This window comes from Mesoplodon bidens (genome assembly GCF_964165515.1).
Source record: "Mesoplodon bidens genome assembly, chromosome: 1".
Taxonomy (NCBI): Eukaryota; Metazoa; Chordata; class Mammalia; order Artiodactyla; family Ziphiidae; genus Mesoplodon; species Mesoplodon bidens.
In genome coordinates this window covers 160,392,280-160,416,577 of record NC_138176.1, presented here as the reverse complement: position 1 = coordinate 160,416,577, position 24,298 = coordinate 160,392,280, and positions in this window count along the sequence as shown.

The window sequence follows — 24,298 nt, the reverse complement described above, 5'->3', positions numbered from 1 at the left end:
TTTGTTTCAAGTCAACAAAGTAGTAGGGACTAGAGAGCATGGATACTGGATGCCATGATTCACTGGAAGGCTGTCTTTGCAGACTAGCTACCATATTCCTCCTCTATTCCAACGAACTAGGCCTGACAATATAATTCAGCAGAGACACCACTTAGATAAAGCACCATCCTACTGTTCTGAAGAAAAAGGTAGAAAGGACTCTCAGAAGAAGCAGTAGAAAACTAGTTCTATCATATCACCCACCAAGGGCTCTGTTCTGGGTCTCACTCCCACCATGACGGCCCCCCATTTTTACATTCTTTCTTCATTTTATCCGTGATCCCTGAGGGAAAAGATGGAGTGGGAACAGCACATGTTCTTTTATTGAACTAAAACCAAAAGTTGTTTCTGGCCTTTAACCTATCCCATCCTCTCACCCAGAAGGGCCCCTCCTGAGCCCAGTCTATAGCTCAGCTCTGCAATGCCTAAAGAGACATGTCACTGCAGCCCCAGACAGCTGCTGGCAACCAGTGGGAGATGTGACGTACATTTCTCCTCCAGGCTTTTCATGTGGAGTCACTCTTTCCTGTCAAATCTGTCTGTCTGCACTTGACCTTTCAGTGAAAAGCATGTAGCTCTGTTAACAAGGCTTTCCTGGATAGGAAGTGATTAAACCCACTGCCACTGCCCCAGCTTCCACACTGTGGGTGCTCCACTCTTTGACACCACATGATACCACACTGGGGTCCATTTCAGGTGCACTTGAGGGCAAGTTTTCTTCGTACTTCATGTACAGATTCAGCTGGATGTGTTTTCCATATGACAAACATTTCAGAGTATAATATTCAGTTCTCTGTTACCTCTTTTTTTTTTTTTTTTTTTGCAGTACGTGGGCCTCTCACTGTTGTGGCCTCTCCCGTTGAGGAGCACAGGCTCCAGATGCACAGGCTCAGTGGCCATGGCTCACGGGCCCAGCCGCTCCACGGCATGTGGGATCTTCCTGTACCGGGGCATGAACCCGTGTCCCCTGCATCGGCAGGCGGACTCTCAACCACTGCGCCACCAGGGAAACCCTCTGCTACCTCTTAATAATATTAATTAATCTGTTCCCTAGAGAGCCAAATGGAGTTGGTAATTATAGAAAAGAAAGTGATAAAGATCAACTACTTATTTTCCCAACAAATCTTCTCAGCTAGCTGCTGATTAAATCTTTACTGGCATCATCATACCAATTTTGAAGGGACTATATATTAACAAAACATATATTAGTAATTTCTATGAATTATTAACATTTTGTAATGAAACTGTAAGCACCTATATTTCACCTTTCATGTGTCAGGCAGTGTTCTAAGTGCCTTATTTATAATAATTAATTAAATTCTCACAACTAAATAAATTTGGCACTATTATTCATCCCAGAAATATTTCTACAACCTACATATAATCTTGTCACATTTTGCTTACAACCTTGTCACGATACCCTACACTGTCAGTGTAATGGACAAATCCCCCGTCTTGGTATATAACTTTATCTGTGATCTGCCTCTTTCCTCCCTGCAGCTGCATTTCTCAGCTTTGGTTTCCCTCTCCAGCCACACCTGATTACCTGTCTGGTGTCCCACTGGATCATGATCTTTCTTCCTTCTCTGACTTTGCTCATGCCTTCTCCTTCACCTGGAAATAGCCTTTCTCCACTAGGCTGTTTCCTCTTCTTAAAGGCATGATTCAAGTTTTATCTCCCCAGGCTTACTTTTATGTCCGTCTTCCCTCCTCCCACAACCCTCCCACTTATGCCCCCAATTGTTTTGTTTGTTTGTTTTATAAACTTATTTATTTATTTATTTTTGGCTGAGCTGGGTCTTCGTTGCTGCTCGTGGGCTTCCTCTAGTTGCAGCGAGCGGGAGCCACTCTTTGTTGTGGTGCGCGGGCTTCTCACTGTGGTGGCTTCTCTTGTTGCAGAGCACGGGCTCTAGGAGCACAGACTTCAGTTGTTGTGGCTCATGGGCTCTAGAGCACAGGCTCAGCAGTTTTGGTGCACGGGCTTAGCTGCTCCGCGGCATGTGGGATCTTCCTGGACCAGGGCTCGAACCCATGTTCCCTGCGTTGGCAGGCGGATTCTTAACCACTGCACCACCAGGGAAGTCCCCTAATTGCAGTCTTTGATTATTCATCTGCCTCCTCCACTACATCATAAATTCCTCAGAGGCCAGAGATGTCTTTCAACTCTATGTCACCAGAGCTTAGAACAGGCTCAGGGGTCCTGAGTCCTCACTGAAGAAATGAATAAAACGATATGTATGTATATATATATATATATAGATATATAGATATATATGTCTCTTTCCCCCATCTTAAGCTGGTTCTCGTGAGTTGTAAATAGCTTAGAAAGATTGTACTTTCAGCAGTTAGGTCCAGTGGAGACACAGCATAACTCTAGGGTCAGCTATATCTGGCTGAAACTGCAATTCTTGCATTTCAATATCTTAATGGTTTGGACTAGAGCCAGACAGGTTTTTATTTGTTTGTGTTTTGGTTTGGGTTCCTCTCCCCCCCGCCCAATAGGCTTTATCCAGGTATTTTCTGACATTTAAAGCAGCATGATAACAGCTTCTAAGTAACACATAACATCCAAGACTTAAAGTTTTCAATCATTACAGAGCAGGTATGGGCTCTTTCCTCTTTTGTCCCTCCAGGCCAAGAGCTTAGATGCTAAGCCCATCCTTGCTGGTTGAGGTTGGAATGTGTGGGTATTGGCTTAAGTTTAATTAAAGAAAAAAATACATTTAAACATTTCACAAAGACTAAAATTGAAAACTGTGGTTTCCTAACCCATATCAGGAACAGTCTAACCTAGAGTGAGGTGAGAATGGTGAGAGAGAAGCAAAGAGGGGAGAGGTGAGATTGACCACCTCCTCTCTCCCTCCTCCAGACCTCACTTCCTCCTGGGCTACCATCCCGATACTTGAAAGTAGAGACTGCAGATGTCAGCACGCATAGTCACAAAGCGTGGGGACTTCCACATCTTAGTTACTGGGCCCAGAAAACTTTGTACAGTGCAGACTGGCTCAGCATGCAACCACTCACACAAATCAATTCTTTCTCTAGTTGAGTCAAAGAGCAAAAGACATGTGAGCAAGAGGACAAATTAATAAGAACAAGATTTTATGTATATATAGTTGGGAAAAGAAAGATAAGAGCCTATTGAGGCAAATGGGAAAGGGGAAGCTAGAGGCAGCAGTGAGTGTCCTGCCAACTCTGGCCCAGAGCTTGAGTCTGCCAGGCTAACAGTCAAAACCAAGAATGGCTTGGTTGATGATACGTACAGAGTTCTTTTCTATTCTACACAGCAGAATGTCAAGTCCAGTGTGTTGACATCTGGCTGGCCTCATCTGCCCCACACCTTCTAACACACACATATCCTAAGGCACTGGGCCTCAGCTTACTTTAGGAGGATAAAGGGCAGGTTAAGTTTGCTTGACATAGTCAAAAGGTATTAAGACCCTGCCCAGCAGAGCAAAGTCCATTCGTGGGGTCCCACGGTGACCTGCCATTTCTAAAGGAAGCCTCTCCTGCTTAGTTAATGAGATCCTAGATATTGCACTAGAAGAAAATGAATGGGTTGGAGGCCTAAAACTTGTCTCCAATGAAGCCCTGGGCAAGTGATAAAGGTAGCTTGAGAGCAAGACTGCTGCTTGCTGGGCGCATACCAGATGCATAATTGCTCTGACCAAAGGTAGTGGCAAAAAGTGCTTCCAAACATAGGTATTTTCTCAGTGGTGCTGGCTTCTCCAAAGTCAAAGGAGGGTACTCTGGGTGGGTGGATTTCTGGTGTTCTCACAAGGTGAGACTAGCAGTGTCTCCCTAAAACTGCAGGGCATTTTCCCCTCTGACTAAAGCAGATGTGCTGTGGATATAGCTCCCCCTGTATTCTGAATACACGCGTGAATGGTGGTGTCTCCAGGCACAGATATGATACTGGCCCTTCCTATTGCACCACCTGTGATCTGGACACATGGGTCTCAAATGCTCTGACGGAAGAAGGCAGGAGCACAGTGGCCTCCAATCAGAGGTATGATTCTACCAATTCCCACTGTACCATGAATACTCTGGACAGGTGAGCCTCAGGTACTATGAATGAAGATGGGACCAGAAGCATCTCCAAACACAGGTATGGTGCTCTCCCCTCTTATTGCACCATCTGTGTTCTGGACAGGTAGGCCCAGGTGCTCTGACTGTAGGCAAGAAGAGTATTGACTCCAAGCACAAGTATGGTGGCAGGCCCTCTGAATTCATCAGATGTGCAGTGGCCAGGAAGTCCCCAGGTGTTCCGACAAAAGGCAGGAAGAGAAGTATCTCCAAATACCAATATGGTGTTCACTCCTCTGATAACAGATGTGCTCTGACCAGAAGGGCCACAGGTGATCTTATGACCACAAGGAGGAACAGAACTGTCTCCTAGAACATGTTTCTCTTCAGTGGTACTGTCTCCTCTGATAGTAGCAGGTGTGCTCTGGATGGTCATGGGGAGATGAGAGGAGAACCTGAAGTGCTCTGACCATAGGCAGGAAGGAAGGCAGTATGTTCTCTCTTGAGACAGATTTACTTTCCATAGAGCTGGCCTCTCCAACTGCAACCAGTGCAGGACCCTGATGCTCAGATCAAGACTTTCCCAACACAAGCAGTGGTGCAGGGTGTCCCTCTCAGTTCTGGATCAAGCTAAGTGCTCCAGACAAAGGAGCAAGACCTGGGACCCAAGGCAGCCACACTGATCCCAAAGCTGCTGTTACTCATAGGGGCTACAGGTCCCATAAAATTAGATGTGTGTACAGTGGTGTTGACTAAAGGTTACCTTCTGCTCCCAGTGCTGGGTATTTTGATGGCAGCTCCAAAACCAAAAGTAGTGGCTGCACCAATGAGGAAAGCACTTGGGGTGTCACAAAAGGCCAGCTGGGTACTGACAGGGATGCCAAAAGTGGAACATAAGGAGGTCAAGAAAATGACAGAACTGTGCTGCTAGTGGGTGGCTGGGCTGCAAGAGAGGTTAAGTCTGGAGTTTGTGCTGAGGCTGCAGAAATTCCAAAAGGAAAGAGCTGTCACAGTTGGCGGCTTCAGGCTGAGGCCCATCAGGACACCTAAATATGAGCTGAGTGGTTTCTCTTGGGTCAAAGGAAAGGTTGAAATTTGCATTTAGGTCGCTGACTGTGCAGGAAGCTGGTGAAGACTAGTGCTGAAGCAGCATGGCCACTGGGCAGCGTGTTCTCAGAATAAGCAAGGGCCACAGAAAATGGAAAGAAGTTCTCACTGGAAGCAGGGAAAGACCCCTGGGAGATGGCAGCCAAAGAATGGAGTGTGGTATCCATATCCATATTTCATCAGAGCCAAAGGCAAGCTTGGTGTTGGTTACTGGAGTGGAGGCAGCTGGGGAAGCAGTGATGGAGAAACCAGTACATACAGAGGGACTGAGGAGAGGAGCTCCTGGCTACTGCCCATCAGTGGCACCCAAAGTGGGCCAGAAGGGAGGTTGAAAGCTGGGGTGGACTGATGACCACAAATGCAGGTAGGGTGGAGATATCTGCTCCACAGTGCAATGGGCCTGGACAAATGGGAGAGAGCTCACCTCCGAGCCAGCGGAGATCCGAAGATGAAAGCCTGGGATGGCAAAGTGGTGTCCAGGTCGGCTGTACCAAAGTCCAAAGCAGGAGGGCTGGATGAGTCAGACGTTCTGGCTGCGAAGGTGCAGGTGACTGGGAAAGCAGAGATGAGCTTGATGGGGGAGACAGAGTGCTGGTGAGAGGCTGGAGGAGGGGTCTAGAAGACCAAGGGAGGAGAATCCACACACATAGGCACAGGTGACCCCCATTCTGAAGAAGGAAGGCCTGAAGAAGAGGGCTGAGGTGGTAGGAGGTGAGTGGAGGTCAGAAGTAGAAGACACGGTGGCTATGTTGAGGGAATGGGGATGCAAAGGGCCACTCGGTACTCATTTCTAAGGAGAATCCCAAATTAGGGCGTTGGCCTTGAACAGAGAATGAGATTCCACAGGAAAAGCAATAGAAGGGGAGTTAGGAATTATGCATCTCATTTCACAATCAATATCTGGTGTGAGGGAAGGTACCAGAGCAGACAGGATTGGGTGCCGGGCAGGCAGTTGAGCCAAGTCAGTGACAGGTAATGTGGCTGTGGCCAGGATCTGCAAAGGAAGTGGGTGAGGGCAGGAAGTCTGCAGCCCCCGGCGCAGGCAGGGAGAAAGAAAAGACAGGCTGAGTGGCACTGCAGTCTGAAGGGGCTTTAGTTTGATTATCTAGGACCCTGTGGTTCCACTGGTGCTCAGCTTTCTTCTCCAAGCCTAGGTCTCCACCAATGAGTATACAAGGAAGCTTTGGGGGGTGGGGGAGGGGAGAGGAGGATAGGTCACCTTGATCTCACAAAGTGGCACCAACAGCAGCAGCAGCAGCCGAGGCAGCACCAGTGACAATGAAATTTTCCATTTCCAGGACCTTCAACTGGAAGATGCGGGTGGAAGATTCCTGCTGGACAGAGTCCCTGGCAACTCTTCTCCCTGTGTCCTCTTCCCTGGCACCAGTGAGGCCAGAGAACTGGGCCAATGGCTTGGCCTTTATTCAGCACTTCCTGTCCACCTCTTGGGCGGCAGGGAGCCGGATGCAACTAACCAAAAAGCCCTGCTCCCCCTGGATCATTCCTGCAAACACACAGGACACCTCTGGCAGGGCTGTAATGAGATGGTGATGGCAGGGGATCTTGGGGGAGGAGTTACTAGACATCTGGGATTTATTACTCAAGCTGTTTTTTCTGGGAGCTTGGAACTGAGGTTTCCCTTCAGAGGTCTAGTGCTCTCCAGGAGCTTAAGTGCAGCTGGTACCTACTCATTGCTATAGGGGACCATTTGTCTGATGGTCCTCTTCTTTTGCTATGCTTTTCTAGCAAGTTCCTAGAGGCCTAGGCTCAGTCTACTTTTGTCAGGACTTGGGGTGGGTGTTGCATGACTGGATAGCTTGGGCTTCATAGAGGAGTTTGGCATCTCACAAGGCAGAAGGAGTCCATCTGTGGTCTGAAAGAGGTCTCTTCCCCATTCCTGAGTGGCTGGTCATCTTGTAATTGTCAGCAAATAGCACCAACTTTTTTGAATAGTCCAGCCATGACACCTCAGCTGGACTCACCAGTGCTTCGAACTTCCGGCTCCAGCAGGTTTGTGGCACCAGATGGGCCCCGCGTGGCATGGGGAATCTTAGTGATTGCTGATGCCTGAGTGGGCAGAGCTGGTACCCACTGGGCACAGGGTCTGCAGGTTCCTTGGAGTCAGGCCGTTTGTGGTATCTTTGATCCTCTGTGTCTGCATCAGTCGGCCCTTTCCACCAGGGGTCATGGGAGGGCAGATGGCTCAAAGCCAGGGCTCTGGAGCAACTCAGAACCCACGGAGGGACCCAAGGGACTGGGCTCTTGCAAGGGCCGAGTAGGAGAGATAGTAGCTGGAGGGGGAAGTAGGAGGCGCCAGGATGGTTGCCTCATGGCAAATGCTAAGGTGAGAGGGGAGATCAAGCAACACAGGTCATGAGATCTCTCAGCCTCTTTCCTTCCAAGGCCACCTCAGATTACACTGGTCCTCCTTTTAAGATAATGGAAATGGTTATATCCTAATTACCTTGGTGGGTACAAGAATGTATACATTTGTCAAAATCACCAAACTGTGTACTTCAAGTAAGTCCCTTTATTTCATGTAAATTTTACCCTAACAATGTTGATTTGAAAAACGTTTGATGCAAGGGCATACACAATATCATTTTAAAGGTGTTGTGTTTTGGGCAGATATTGCTACATGGATGAAATGGACAAAAACCATGGCAAAAATGGTGAAAGTCTGTTCATAACTGTTACAAGAATTTACAATACATTTTAGAAAATCCAATCAGAGAAGATAACGTTAACGCGGTGGTATGGCAGGCAATAGGAAGGCAGGCATTGCGTGTGTGGTGGGGGTGGGGGAAGGCAAGCAAGTGTGGGAAGAAGTAAAGCTTTAAAACATCAAGCAAGCTGATGCAGAAAAGGCTTGGTGAATATACGCACAAAAGCAGCTCGCACTTCTCATAGTGTCTATTCCAACATCCACTGATGAGGAGATCATGGACTATGGGTACCCAACTGCTGGGACACATGCCTAGACTGTGGGACCCTAACTCAAGCTTCTTCAGTCAGATCTTCTCTCTTTGGATCAAGTCAGTTAGCACAGTGAGAGAATAGCTCGGCTCTTAGAACGCTATTATGGGTGGGGTTGTCCTGACTCCCCTCACCTAACAAATCCCTGGCACCAGTTTACCTAGGTACCCCTCCCCCTCTGCCAATCTTCACAGGTTAGGGTTCCAGACACTGCATCCTCCAGACTATCTGCTAAAGCAAAACCAAAATCAATATTCTCCAGAAGATTTTTAAAGGCCCCAGGATCTCATAGCATATTATTCAAAATGTCCAGAACATATTCCAAAATTACTCACCACAAAAAGAACAAGCAAAACCTAACACTCAGCGGATGCAATCTCTGAAATTACACAAATGCTAGAATGTCAGACAAAGTCTTTAAAGATGTTGCCATAACCATGTTGCAAGATGTAAGGACCACCACTCTTGGATAGAATGGAAAGGTAGAACTTCTCAACAAAGAAAGAGTAGCTATAAAAAAGAGCCAAATTTGAGAACCACAATATATAATACATTTAAAAATTCTGCATAGTGGTTCATTAGTAAAATGGAAGTACCAGAAAAAAAGAGCCAGTGAACATGAAGATAGATTAACAGAAATTTTCTAATCTAAACAACAAAGAAAAAAGGACAGGGAAAAAATTAAGGGAGATTCAGAGACCTATAGGAAAATATCAAAAATGCTAATATTCAAGCCATCTGAGTGCCAGAATGAGATGAAAAGAAGACTCTTACATATAGGGAAAGATAGAAAGTTAAAATGAACCTTGAAGTGTTGTATTAGAAGTGGAAATATCAGTAAAAATTTAGATTTTTAATATAGATGACTCATAAGTATCAAAATAGGTGTGTTTGTGTGTGTGTATGTATATTTCCTGGTTCTATCTGCTAGAAAGGACTTAGCAGCCAGGACAGCCTAGTAGTAATGAGTATAGCTAGTACTCAGTTCTTAGTTTCTAAATGCCATTCTGCAATACAAGGACCCAGTGGTCTTTAGAGAAATGGCTGATTTCAGACTGGGCTGGAAAAGTTCAGATGAATCTGAAATACTCTGTTGTACCAGAAAGTAAGGAAATGCTCATAGAACAGTTGGGTATGTCAACACAGCACAGAAGCCCACTTGAAGGTACTCCCACTGATCAAATCAAGGAAAAGTATTATCAAAATAATAGTTACAGATTATTACTCATTCGATAAAATAAAAATCTAGGAGACTGTGGAGATACAAGCAAATAAATGCAAACATTTTATATTTTAAAAATACATTTAAAAATAAATACATTAGATGGAAGGAAAATCTATCTTTTCACTAGAACATCAACTAATAAATATAGAAGGGATGATGAAGTTGTAAATCACCATTTGATAACAATTATATAATTAATTGAGTGAAGCATAAATTATGAATAGATTCTAAAACTTATGGGTGAATATGATGAGAATTAAAATATTTACATAGTTTCAAAGTTTATTAATTACAAATGGAAAAAATAATAATCTTCAGTGAGAAATCTGGAAAACACACATATTAACCAAGTATCAAAGCTATTATCAGTAATGGGACAAGTTAACAGTATGTTCTCACTGGTGTGACACACTGAAGAATATACTTACTATATCACTGCTTTGATATTCCTGCCAAAAATGTATAATTTTAATCTAGTCGTGAAGAAATAACAAAATGAAAATGAAGGATGTGCTACAAAATACATGGCTTGAACTTTTAAAAATGCCAACCTCATGAAAGTCAAGGAAAAACTAAGAAACTATTCTGAATTAAATGAATTTAAAGGGACATGACAACTAAATGCAATATGTGATCCTAGAGTGTCTCTAGGACCAGAAAAAAAATTACTTCATCTACACCCACATTTGGCCATAAAGTGTCTTATTAGGACAGTTGATGAGACTTGATCAAGGTCAATACAGAATTATAATAATATCCACCAATGTGAATTTTGGAAACTTTAAATGGCACTATGATTATGAAAGAGAATGATCTAGGTTTGTAAAGAAATACACACTGAAGTATTTAAGGAAAAGAGGCATTGTACAAACAATGTGTTATCAAATACAAAGTAGAAGATGTAATGGAGAAAAATAAACCACTTACAATTGCAACAAACTCTGAGATGTGAAGGAATAAATGTGTATGTATTATAAAATATCATAGAAATAAATAGGTAGATTTACTGTTTTCATGGATAGGAAGAATCAGTATCCTAAAAATTTCGATTCTTCCTAAGTAATCTCTAACACCAATAGAATTCAATGTATTTCAATGGTATTGTTTGTAGAGTTAGACAAACTCACTCTAAAATGAATTCATGCCGATAAGGAAAAAGTAAACAGATAATCTAAAAGGAATGGGACATGACCGGATCTTCCTTCATAATCATTAGTACGGTAGTTAAGATAGTGAGGTATTAACACAACAAACAAAAAATAGATTGCATTAGGGCTGCCATAACAAAATACTATAGACTCAGTGACTTACACAACAGATTCATTTTCTCACAGGTCTGCAGGTTAGAAGTCCCAGATAAAGGTACCAGTTGATTCAGTTCCTGGTGAGAACTCTCTTCCTGTCTTGAAAATGGCCACCTACTTAATGCATACTCAGGTGGCCTTTCCTCTGTAGCACTTGTGGAGAGAAAAAGAGAGCGTGTGAGCTCCGGTGTCTCTTCCTCTTCACATAAGGGCGCCAGTTGTATTGGATTAGGGGCTCAACCTTATGATCTCACTTAACTTTTATTTCTTCCCTATCTCCATGTAGAGTCATACAGGGATCCCCTAACCTTGATATTCAATCAAACTCCTCTTCCTCCACCATTAATATCAAAACAATTGCCCCTTCCCTCCTACCCTTGATCCCTAACCAAGTTCTTCTCAGTCATTTTTCTTTCTCTTTCATCATGCTGTCCCGTGGCTGCAAATCTCTACTTGTCCGCATTGTATTTGGAGTTTAGTCTCTCTTCCCTATGGCAATAGCTTATTCCCTATTTTATTCAATAAAATCTGTCTTGCTGTTTTTAACAAAGGTCAAATAACTTTCAGATTTAAATGGAAACTTGAATCTTAGGGGAAACGGAATATTAAAGAGCAAAAAGAGGAGGTAGACAGACAACAGATTTTACACATTCACACTGTGACTAATGATGATGATAAAAATGAAATTAAAACTTTATTTTATACCAAAGATTAAAATGTCCATTATTCTATACTATAAATTAAAAATAAATTTCAAATGAAATAAAAACACAAAAATAGAAACTTCAATATTTTAAATTCAGTATTAATTAAAACTTAGTTGAATAAAGCACAAGTTTTGGTATTAGGAACCTTGAGACGCTACCAGACCTTAGAGAATGTAAAGCCCTGGATTAACCATTAGCCTTTGCTTGAGTAGATAAGAAGATCAGTGATTATTTACATACCAGTTACCATGAAATATATTGTAACATATTACCATAAAATTTAGTTTCCACCTAAGCTTGTTTCTTAAAAGAGGCAAAGCACTTTCCTAATATCATAAGTTTCTTTTTAAAAAGCCAAGGAGGGCTTCCCTGGTGGTGCAGTGGTTAAGAATCTGCCTGCCAATGCAGGGCACACCGGTTCGTGCCCCGGTCCGGGAGGATCCCACATGCCACGGAGAGGCTGGGCCCGTGCGCCATGGCCGCTGAGCCTGCGCGTCCGGAGCCTGTGCTCCGCAACGGGAGAGGCCACAACAGTGAGAGGCCCGCGTACCGCAAAAAAAAAAAAAAAAAAAAAAAAAAACAATAAAAAGCCAAGGACTGTTGACTTCTGACTTTGCAATTATGGATATTTAATATAAGAAACTATGTGGCAGAATGTTTGTTAGTGAAAAATGGGTTCGTCCTCATGGAATTATAAATTATTTTCCATGGGAGCTTACTCTTACATGTTTTGTGATGCTAAGTCTGCTGATTATACAATCAATTTATCTTGATAAGAATACCTCAATAATATTAAAAAATACTCTGTGTGCTTGTAAAATTAGAAAAGTATAAAATCATTTCTCCTTTTAAAAATCATATAAATTCTAAAAGATTAACTCCAAAGCACAATGCAGAAACTTGATTTTCCATGACAAAAGATAAAAACACCTTATGAAACTCTAGAAGAATGTGTAGGAGAATATTTTTGCTTCCTACAAGAAACGAAAGGTAAACACACACACACAAAACTATGAAGGAAAACACTGATAAAACAAAACAAAACTTCTGTATGACAAAGACATCATAAACAACAAAGATAAAAATATATTTGGAGAAGGTATTTACAGCATATATAACAGTATCAAGAACATACAAAGAACTCTCAAATTTCAATTTTAAAAGACAAATATCATATAGACTTTTTAAAATATCACTTGAATAAGTGGGCACATGACACGAAAAGCAATTCACAAAGGAAGAAACCAAATTACCAAAAACCACGAGAGAAGATCTCACTCGTGATGAGAAGAAAGCCAATTATTTTTTTAGAAGTTAGTTTTTTGTCATCCTCAGAGTAGAAAATTGTCTGGCATACCTAAAGTTGGCTAGGATTTTAAGCGAAAAGGTAGTCTGCCTTCCTACTAGTGGAAATATCCAAGTATGGAGAATTATTTGGTCTAGTACATTTAAAAACTTGACTGTGTTTTCATGACAACCACTCAGTTGTACATTTGGTGAGTACTTTAGAGAAATCTTGCACACAAACAATAGCAGACATGTCAAGGATGTTTTTGTAACAGGGTACAATTAAAAATTGATAGCATTTAAAATCCATCAATAAAATAAATTGTGGAATATTCATGTGTTGAAATACCATACAGCACTTAAGATGAACAGACTTGATTTATATAAAGCAACATGGAAAGAACTTCAAAACCTAATGTAAAGCAAGAAATTCAAGTTGCATAAAGAGTAATAATTTCTGTACAATTTTAAAATAGAAATACAGTAATTTATATATTAGTTCTTCCCAAATATAGCATAAAAGTATACAGTATATATGCTGATTAATAGTAAGCATCAACTTGGCTAGACAATGGTACCCAACCAGATATATGTACCTATATATACATAGACAGAGAGAGGGAGAAGAAGAGAGGGGGCAGGGTTAAGAAACAGAACCCTGATTCATACTGTAATATTCAAGTCTCAAAACATTCACAGGAAATATGTGAAGCCAACTTTAGGTGGATGATGTGCTTCTAAGGAGGGAGACAGGAAAATTATTTGGGGCCAATAACAAAAACTGGCTTACCTATAATGTTTTATTAAAATGTAATATTATATATAATTTTATATAAGTGTATATATTCATATCTCAAGCAAAAAAAAAATGGCAAAATGCTAACGTTAATTAATTCTAGGAAGTAGGAACATGAACATGATTTCCATCATTCTACTTTTCTGTACTTTCAAGCACAAAGTAAACAAGCACTGCATGAGAGAGCAGTTTTACATTCATCATTAAAACGGTGCTGTTTTGTATGGAGTTCTGATTGAATATTGCCTCAGTGAAATGACCCTCATGCTTCCCTGCAACTGTGCTTTGATTTCATTTCATTCAGCAACATTCAGCCTCCTATGCAGTCACTAATACAGAGGGAAACATGCCCTGGATTGAAAAAGAAAAAGGTTTTGATAACTAAAATTAAGACATCCAACTGCAAATTAATAACTTAACTCTGGTTTATTCGCCAGCTTTAGTTTCTTCCATCCTGATCTGCCTTCTTCACAGTTCAGCCACTAGGGTACCACAGGTCACCGTGGGAGTTATGAAGAGACCATCAGGTGGGACCTCAGCATTTCCTTCCTAATGTAGACAGTGATCATAGTGACTCACAGATTTAACACACACAGAGTTTTAAGCACTCACAGAGTTGCTCTAAAGGTGGAGTCACTGTGTTCACTCTCAGAGGGAAACCTCTTTTCTCCTAAGCAGTTAAACTTGTGTCCCAGATCACAGAATGTCACATGGTCTGGGTCCTTCTTCTAATAAGGTCACTGAAACCTCAGCCTCAGCCCAGTCAGGAGTCCTTCTCTCTGATAAAGACTAAGCCTCTTTCCATCAGGTAGATTTTGTCACCTAATGATTGCCAAAGTATTTTTATTAGGCTCCAGGTTTGACCAAAGACAGGAAATAAACAATTTCGATTCTCTACAATATGGCAGATGCAGAGCTGTGCATTTTACTTACTTTGCATAATTTAAGTCCCTATGAGACAAGCCATCTCCATTTTAGGAGAAGGTGATTGCAGCACAAAGGCTAAATGGTTTGTCCATAGACACATTACAATTATTGATCAGATCCCTGATTTAAACTCAGAGCTGTCTACTTCCAGGGGTGGGGGGGGAAGGGATTGATCAAGATGGTGGAGTAAGAGGACATGGAGCTAACCTCTCCCCATGAACACATCAAAAATACATCTATATGTGGAACAATTCTCACTGAAAACTAACTAGGAACTGGCAGAAGGACTCCTGTACGACCAAGGCTGTAAGAAAGATCCACACATAACTGGGTAGGAAGAGAAGAAAGTCGATTGAGTTGGGACCTGTGCTGCTGGGAGTGTACTCAGGAAAAGGGTCAATGAACCCATAGACACCTACCCTGGGGAGTGAGCAATGAGAGACACAGATTGGGTGCCCTGGTCCTGGCGTTCTACGTCGGGGAAGATGAGCCCCCTTGGCTGGTTGGAGGAGAGTTGTTACTAACAGGAGGGCTGTGGGAAGCTTGGACTCTGCTCATGAGGAGTGCAGAAATGCTGGCTTGTCCCCAAAGAAGGATATAGAGGGCAGAGAAAGGACTGCTCTAACAGCCTCTGGGTTTTCCATGACTGCCTCGGCATGTGCCTAACCCCAAGTTGAGTGAATACTCCAGCCCTGCTCACTCCAAGTCACAGCGTTGTACTGGATCTGGGCAGCCACAGCAGGGGAGAAGACTTGGCCATGGGACTCAGAGATGATACGTGTCCCAGGGTAAAGCCTTGGTGGGTGTGGTAGTGGCAGCCATTGTTCATGCTTATTTAAGCAGCACACCAGAAGAATCTTAGAGCAATGAAGGCAGACACTCCACCACAGCTCATACCCCGGTACACACCAAGGGTCCACATGGGCCCCACCTAGCCTGCCAGTGTGGCTCCACAACAGGGCATGGTGGGGTCAGAGGCTGGGGAAAATGATCACTGTGTGAGACAAAGAGGACTTGCACTGCAGGCTGCATCTGAGCAGAGCAAGGGAAACAATCACAGGCATCTTCACAAGCAGCACATCAGAGACAGCTTGGACCTCTGTCTGCAGCTGACAAGAGACAAGAGCCTGCATGGGCCTCCCTCGCTTCAGCACTCCCTCCAGCTGGGGCAAGTATCTCAGTACTGGGAGAAGGGAAAACACACACTTAAAGGAAACAGAGCAAGCTCATGCCCAACACTCAAGGCTTCTGCTCTGGCAACTTGGGATCAGACCTTGCCCCTGAGGGTAGTGACAGCCACTGAGAAGAGGGAAAGTATTGCCTCACACCCAGCTCCAGCACAAGCCATTCCATCTCCAGCCCCACCCCCTACCAAGGTGATAGCAGCCAGCACACTCTGAGGAAAGATGTGACTTTCTTCCATGTCAAATCCAGCTCTCCAAAGACACTGGGCACTTGCAGTCTGTACAGGGATGCTCCCACATAAAAACATCCCTTCAAGACAGCAATAGGTAGCTGTTTCACCTAAATTCATACTGCCAGAGACAGTTCAGCAAAATGAAAATGCAGAGGAATTGCTCTCAATTGAAAGCAAGAGCAAAATACTTTAAAAATAATGAAATGGAAATTTACCAGACAAAGAATTCAAAGCACTGGTGATAAAAATTTTAACAGAATTAGGGAATAGGATAGATGAACACAGTGAAAATTATAACAAGGAAATAGAATATATAAAAAAGACTCAATTAGAAATAAAGAATTTAATAATTGAAATTAAAAAAAACACACACTAGAAGGACTGAATAGCACACTAAGTGATACAGAAGCACACACAGTGATCTGGAAAACTGAATGATGGAATTCACCCAGTTAGAACAGCAAAAAGAAAAATGAATTTTAAAAAATTAAAACTGTTTAAGAGATCTCTGAAATAATACTGAACATACCAATGTTGGCAGTATAGGTGTCTCGAAGGAGAAGAGAGAGAGAAGGGGATCAAAAATGTATTTGAGGATATTATGGCTAAAAATTCCTAAAACTGAAGAAGGAAACAGATATGTAGGTACAGGAAGCTTAGAGGGTCTTAAACAAGGTGAACCCAAAGAGACCCACACCAAGACATATTATAATTAAAATGGCAAAAGTTAAAGAGAATTCTAAAGACAGCAAGAGAAAAAGAAAGAGTAATATACAAGGGAATCTTCATAATGCTATCAGCTGTCTTCTCTGCAGAAAATTTGCAGACCAGAAGAGAGTGGAATGATATATTCAAAGTGTTGAAAGGGAAAATCCTGCAAACTAGGATACTTGACCCAGCAAGATTATAATTTAGATTTGAAGGAGAGATAAAGAAGTTCTCAGATAAGCAAAAACTAAAAGAGCCCATCAATACTAAACCAACCCTAATAGAAATGTTAAAAGGCCTCCCTTAAGAGGAAAATAAGTATGAATCTATAGGAAAGGGAAAATCTCACTAGGAAAAGCAAATATATAGTAAGCACTGAGGATGAAAGGTTTAAATAGCCAGTACAAATATTAAAAGATTAAAAATTATAAGAAAAAAAACTATAACTACATTAAACAGTTAAGGGATAAATATGAAGGCATAAAATATGACATCAAAAAATGTGTGGGATGGGAGTGAAAAATGTAGATCTTTAAGAATGTGTTTGAACTTCAATGACTACCAGTTTAAAGTAAGTAGATATAGTACTAGGTCAACTTATATGAACCCCATAATAACCACAAATCAAAAACCTATAATAGATACACAGAAACTAAAAAGAAAGGAACATAAGTATACTACTAAAAAAGATCATCAAACCACAAAGGATGAAACAAAAAGGAAAACTGGACAGAGATAAAGTACAAAAACAATGGGAAAACAAGTAATAAAATGTCAGTAAGTACGTACCTATCAATAATTAATTTAAATGTCAACAGACTAAATGCTCCAAACAAAAGACATAGGGTAGCTGATTGAATATAAAAAGTAAGACCCATCCATATATTGCTTACAAGAGACTCACCTGAGAACTAAAGACACACACAGGCTGAAAGTGAGGGGACGGAAAAAGATATTTCATGCATACAGAAATGGCAAGAAAGTGGGGGTGATAATACTCATACCAGGCAAAACAGACTTTAAAACATAGGTTAAAACAAAAGACAAAAAAGGGCATTAAATAATGATAAGGGGATCAATACAAGAAGAAGATATTACACTCATTAACATATATATATGCATCCAATATAGGAGCACCTAAATATATAAAACAACTACTAACAGACAAAAAGGAAGAAACTGACAATAATGCAATAATATTAGGGGACTTTAACACCTCATTTATATCAATGGACAGATAATCCAGTTAGAAAATCAGTAAGGCAACAGTGGGCTTAAATAACACAAAAGACCAGTTGGACTTTATAAATATCTACAGGACATTACATCCAAAACCAGCAGAATAAACATAAACATTCTTTTCAATTGCACATGGAACATTCTTCAGGATAGATCACATGCTAGGCCACAAAACAAGTCTCAACGAACTTAAGAGGACTGAAATTATATCAAATTATATTTATCAATTCTATTAATATGTATGCATTTCTATATGTTAATATTTGTAAAACTATGAAATCTTTCAAGCATGAACAAAACTTTCATTTTGTTCATAAATAAAAAGATTTTTGTTTTATTGAAGAAAATTTTAGATCAGTGATATGTCTTAGAATTAAACAATGATAGGGAAAAAAAGCTGTCTAATTCCAAAGCCTGTGTTTTCTCTACCAACCTGCTAAGATCCATGTACAACTAAAAGACAAGTATATGTCTGTAACCTTGCTACTCAAAGTATCATCTAAGGACCAGCAATATTGACATCATCTGGAAGGTTGTTAGAAATGCAGACTCTCCAAACCCAAAGTGACTGAATCAGAATCAGTATTTTAAAAAGAATCCCCACACAGGTGATTTTTCTGCACACTTAAGTTGAAAGAGCACCCACCAATGATATATGCCAGATGTGTAGACCAGGTGACCAAATGGATGGTGACTGGGTATACTGGGTGACCACCACTGAAATAGGGCAAAAAGGTGAAAGAGTGCCTTAGGAGATGGGGGAAGAGCAGCAAGCTTTGAATATTTGGAATTTGTATGAAAGACATTCAAGTAGAGGCATTCAGAGGATAACTGGATATAGAAGTGTGGAAATCAGAAAGAGTATAAGGCTGGAGAGGTGGGTTTGGTAGTCATCAGTAATGTGGGATGAAGGCCATGAATGTGAGTCAGGCTGAAGAGGAAGGATATATAGAAAGAAAAGAGCCAAGGACAAAAGTAGCTCAGATGCCATTATGTGAAAGTTTGCAATTCCTCTAAACGATTTTTCTCCAAGGTTTAGAACTAGAATCCTTGTGTTGAAGTATCTTGTTAAAAGTTAAAATTTTTCAATATGAGGAAGAGGCCTCTAATAGAGTTCTTCTGTGAATGAATGGGCTTCCTGAAGAAGTAAAGGGGAGGCTTCATTGTGTCTCATCCAGTGCACACATGCTTGTCAGGGGTGCTTCAGAAATAATTTAAATACTGAGGCTCTGGAACTATTCCAACCCTGAAACACCGTCAGCAAGGCTAAATGATTATGCTAATGGTAAGTGTCCCAGTGTCTTCAAATTCTAGCATGCTTAACTATAGTTGCCATAAAAAGCCATCAAGTTTTGATGTTAAAAAAAATATGTATATGTAGAATAAAAATAGCTTCCTCAAGTTTTGGATATCACATGGATTTGATTTGTTAAAGTCCTTGAAAATTGCTGTTGTAATTTTCCTAGCACTGTCATAACGCAGACTTGAGTTGTGTTAGGGAAACATTAAAGCAAAGGATGGTAAATTGGAACTCTCAGAAAACTCTATGATCCCTTTTCTCTAACCTCCTCAATCTATAATCTTTTCTCCTGTTCTGTTGCTAAAATTTTCCTTCTAAGATAAGATCTGAACATGCCAGGCCCTGGGTGGGATGCTGGAGAAGGGATTACTTTTGAGGAAATCCTGTTGCCTTCAGTATAGAACCCAACTCCTTGGATTTAATAAATGGTCTTTCACAGACTGACTTGGACCCATTCCTAGGCATCCACTGTTGGAACTTTTCTTTCTAAAATGACCTTCACTTTATTCCTCGCCTGGAAAACTCATCTTTCAAGATCCAATTTAAGTATTCTCTTCTCACTAATGCTTTCCCACGTTTCCCAAGTAGATTTAATAATTTCACAGCAACCACAAATACTTTTTTTTTTAACCGGGAGCCAATGTGATTTTTATCTGGTTCTCGAAGGAGAGAAAGTGGAGGTTAGGTAAGGGGCGCCAGGCTACAACAGGGCTACTGGTGGAACTCCAGAGGCCCAAATAGCTTACACCGATCTAAGACAAGGCTGCCCGATGGGGAGCCAGCAGCTTAGAAAGACAGAAATTTTGAGACCGAGGGTCCGCCCAGGTGTGAAGAAGCCTCCTCCCTCTCAGGACTAGAAGCAGCAGCTTGAGAGGAGAGCCCAGGGCCGAGACTCATACCTCGCTTGACTCGGGGCTCCAGCTGCTGGCAGCAGCAGTGGGGGGAGGCCTGGCCACAGGATTCTCCTTTGGAGCCTCACCGGCGGCGGCGGCAGATTTGACTCTGGAAGCAGACAAGGTCGCCCGGACAGCTAGGGGCCCCAGTGCCTTGTGTTTCTTGTTCTTGCTGCCCATGTTGCAGCTGTGGCACAAGATTCCTCTGGGTCCAGGTCCCTGAACCACTCCTGCCTGGCCTCCAAGAACTCTTCACATGCCCTGGGTTCCATCATCATCTTGCATCCTCCATCTGGGTTTCTGTGCAGACCTCTCTAATAGGGCAATCAGGACACTTTTCCATAGTGATGCTTGTCAGCAGTCTTCCCCGTGGCACTGAGTTTAGGAGCGATTCCGTTCTTTTCATCTTGTGTCCCCAGCCTGTAGACTGGCTCTGGTAGTTCCTAGGGCTTCAAATGTTTATTAAAGCTATGCCACTCTGACAAGTGTGTACATGTGTCTGCCAAACCATGTGTGTGCATTTGTATGTGCCTACAGACACCCTCATGCACAAATCCCAAATCTGCCCCTCCTTTTATTTTCTTTACTTTTTCTTTTCTTTTCTCTATTTTTTTTTTGAGTGCAAAATTATAGTTGCAATCTGGGCTTTGACTTAGTAAGTAGATCCTTATGAATAAGTATAAACAAACTAAACAGAATAAAAATGTGTTTTCCAACCTTGAAGATATTATGGTAAGTTGTTCTGGAAGACATGTAAAAGAGACCCATTGTTTGTCTTGACTTCTGTCTCATTGGATGGCATATGTTTTCTCCATCATCTTTGTTTCCTGTGTCACCACCTGGCTTATATGTTGACCAGGGATACAGAGGCACAAAACTAGTAGCCAAAGTTTATAATGGAAGACTAGCCAGCAGCTGAATATGTCCCTTTCTTTCTTTATCTGTTCATGCGTCACAGTGGGAGTTGGGGGTCAGTTGCCTCTTATGCACAGCATGACCAATGTCTAATTTAGGTAAAATATTTTACCCCTACGTTCCAGTCTTTCTGTACTATAAATAGATATATAACTACTATCTAATTTCTATTTTTGAAATTAAATATTCTACCATAAAAAAATTCTGATCATTTATAAATAGTTATTACCTTGTTTCTAAACACTTGCTACAGAGGTCTATCAATAAATCCTCTCCTGTGCTCTTCACCTGTTTTCTGTTCCTTCAAGGTTCTAAGTTCCTGCATTGCTTTAGCATGTTTCATAAAGAACACTGAACAGAAGAACTCCTCAGGAATAGTATATCATTTTTACTCAATTTGCATCACTATGATTCTTGCAAGTTGAGTTTCCTGGGCAATAAATAGACTCTGAGATAGAGATTAAAGTTCAGGAAGTTCACTAAGAAATGTTCATGGGATTGACACCTATGGAAGCAAAGGAAGCCAACTGGAAGAAGAGAGAAGTTGAGCAGTGGAGAAGTCTCAATCAAGATCTCAGCTTACTCCCTGAAGAGTTCTAAAGTTGGTCTGGTGTTTCAGAGTTGTAAAGAGTTAGGACAAAGGGCTCAGATACTTAAACCTCCATGCAGATCAGTTATTCGATGTGGGATGCCATAAGAAGAAGGCATAACCTTGGACAGTCAACTCTCCTCATCCAAGGCAATTCCTGAAAAGTGATGATGCTGAGCACTGTCTGTCTTCCCTATAGCTGGGGAAATTGGTCCTTCAGTCTTGTGGGGTGTATGGGTAGAACATCATAATGTCAGCTGCAATTACATTATTTATAGAGCTCAGCTCTTCTGAGGGTACAGCTGACCCTTAAACACACAGGTTTGAACTGTGTGGGTCCATTTATACGTGGATTTTTTTTTCAGTAAGTAGGTGCTACATGATCTGAGGTTTGTTGAATTCAAGGATGCTGATGGAGATTGACTGTAATGTTATAAGTGGAATTTTCACTGTGTGGAAGGTAAGCATCCCTAACCCTGGCACTGTCAAGGTGCAACTGTACTTAGGAGATGGAGTGGGGGAGAAGTAAGCTCTGAAAGTTTAAAAAATTCAAGAAGTTGAAAAAATTCAAGTTACAGATTCAATTATTTTATTTTTACTTTTGTTTAAAAACAAGGAATGGTGAGTGGAGTAGGTAAGAGAGGTCAGTAGGTTATTTCTGGACTAACAGTTCATGTTGAGGGCAGCAAAATAAAATCCTGAGACAGGGGTTTGAAGCTTGACTCCTAGTTAGTATATATGCGGTTCTAGGAAGTCAGTTAATCCCTTGTACTTTCAGTGTCCCCATCTATAAGTGACAGTCTCCCACATCATGGCTGTGAAGATTGTGAGAGGGACTATGTATAAGCCATCATTATGTGAAGGAAGATGGCATAGTAAAAATGATCTTATATAGGTAATCCTGGGAGTCACTCTATTAGACTGAATTCTCTAGTGAAATATAACCAATAGTATATATATATATATATATAAATATATAAATATAAATATATATATATATATATATATATAATTATTATAGGGAGAGAGAGAGAGAGAGAGAGATCATAAGATATTGGCTCATGAAATTATAGAGGCTGAGAAGTCCCAAGATCTACATTCAGCAAGCTGGAGAGCCAAGGGAGATGATGATGTAGCTCCAGTCTGCATCCTAAGGCCTGGGAACCAGTAGAGCCAATGGTACAAGTTCCAGTCTGAAAGCCAGCAGGCTCAAAACCCAAGAAAGTATGATGTTTCAATTCAAAGGCAGGAAAAGACCAGTGTCCAAGCTGAAAACGGGCAGAAGGAACTCCTTCTTCTCAGCCTTTTTGTTCTATTCAGGTGCATCCAAATTAGGGAGGAAAATCCACTTTACTCGTTTTTCTGATTTAAATGTTTATTTCATGCAGGAGCACCCTCATAAACACAACCAGAGTAATGCTTGACCAAATGACTGGGCACCCCATCACCCGGTCAAGTTGACACACACAATTTACCATCACACACTGATTACTCCAAATTCAAGCATTGTATCACAACCCTTCAGGAGTTCACATTATAGCAGAAATTCAGGAATGTGTATCTAACTAATTGATCTAATCTCCATGATCTGCTGTCACTGAGTCCTGAATTCACCTGGCAACCACCCATCTCTGTTCAAATCACCATATTCTTGGGTACTGTTGTATAAGACAAATCCTTGCTCCATTATTATCCTTTTGGTCTACTTGCCCAACATCCTGCTAGTGTGGTTATCATTAATTTCTAGTCCCAGGTTTTTCTATCTAGGCTTTTGGAGAGGAAAGACTTCTTCAAACCCTAAGTGTAAACAAGAGGACAAACAGAGGTCCTCAAGTTAGAGTATTAAACATAAAACCAGATCTTTTGCCCATTAAGAATTAACTAGTTGCTAATCTTTCTCCTTATCTCAGTGAACTGAGGAGGTATGTGTCTTTCTTCTCCCTGGCCAATAAAATGAAAAGCCCTGCCATTATTTTAGCATCTCTAGGGATCAGTCACCCAGGGTCCTTCCCACCATACAAACAAGAGGGGCTCAGTGATGGTTGGGTACTTTCCCAGTTTGATTGTTTGAGAGTAACAGTTCATCTCTTAAAGACCTTGGGCTTTTGGCTTCATAGACTCTAAATTGTGTTACACAATTCATTTGAAGAGAGTCATTGTCCAATAATGCTGATCTATTTTTTTTTACACTCAGCAAATGGGTTATTTGATTTCCTCCTCCTCGCAATTAGAATCAATGGTAGTTCCTAATGGTGTGATTTGAGCTTGAAGGTTAAACATGGCATGCCTGTCTGTTGTTCAAATCTGTGCTGCTCTGACATTGTTATTCCTCACCTAAACTTCAGTTGATGATTTGATTTAAACCAGCTGTTTTTGCTAATTCAGTAATTAGTTACTTGGCAAAGCACTAATTGTATTGGGAGATGGAAAAAAAAACCCTCAGATTTACATATGTAATGAAATTTCAGCATGAATAGTTTTCTCCAAAAAATGATAATATTTAGTATAAAACTCAAATTTATTTTTAGAAAAAAATAAAAAACATACTATATGTTCTAGCACCTAAGAGCCATATGGCTGTATTTCTCCATTTTGTGAATACCAAATATGTGCCTTACATTGTTCCAAATGCTTTACATACATTACTGTAATCCCATAGTGACCCTAAAAGGTAGGTACTATCAGCTCCACTTTACAGATGAGAAAATAAAGCCCAGGGATACAGAGTGCTTTTACCAATGTCACGTGACCACAAAATAAAAGAACATGTAGTCAAACTAAGTTCTGTCTAACCCCAAATTCTATGTTCTTTAAATTCTTTTCCATGACTCTTAGATATTTTC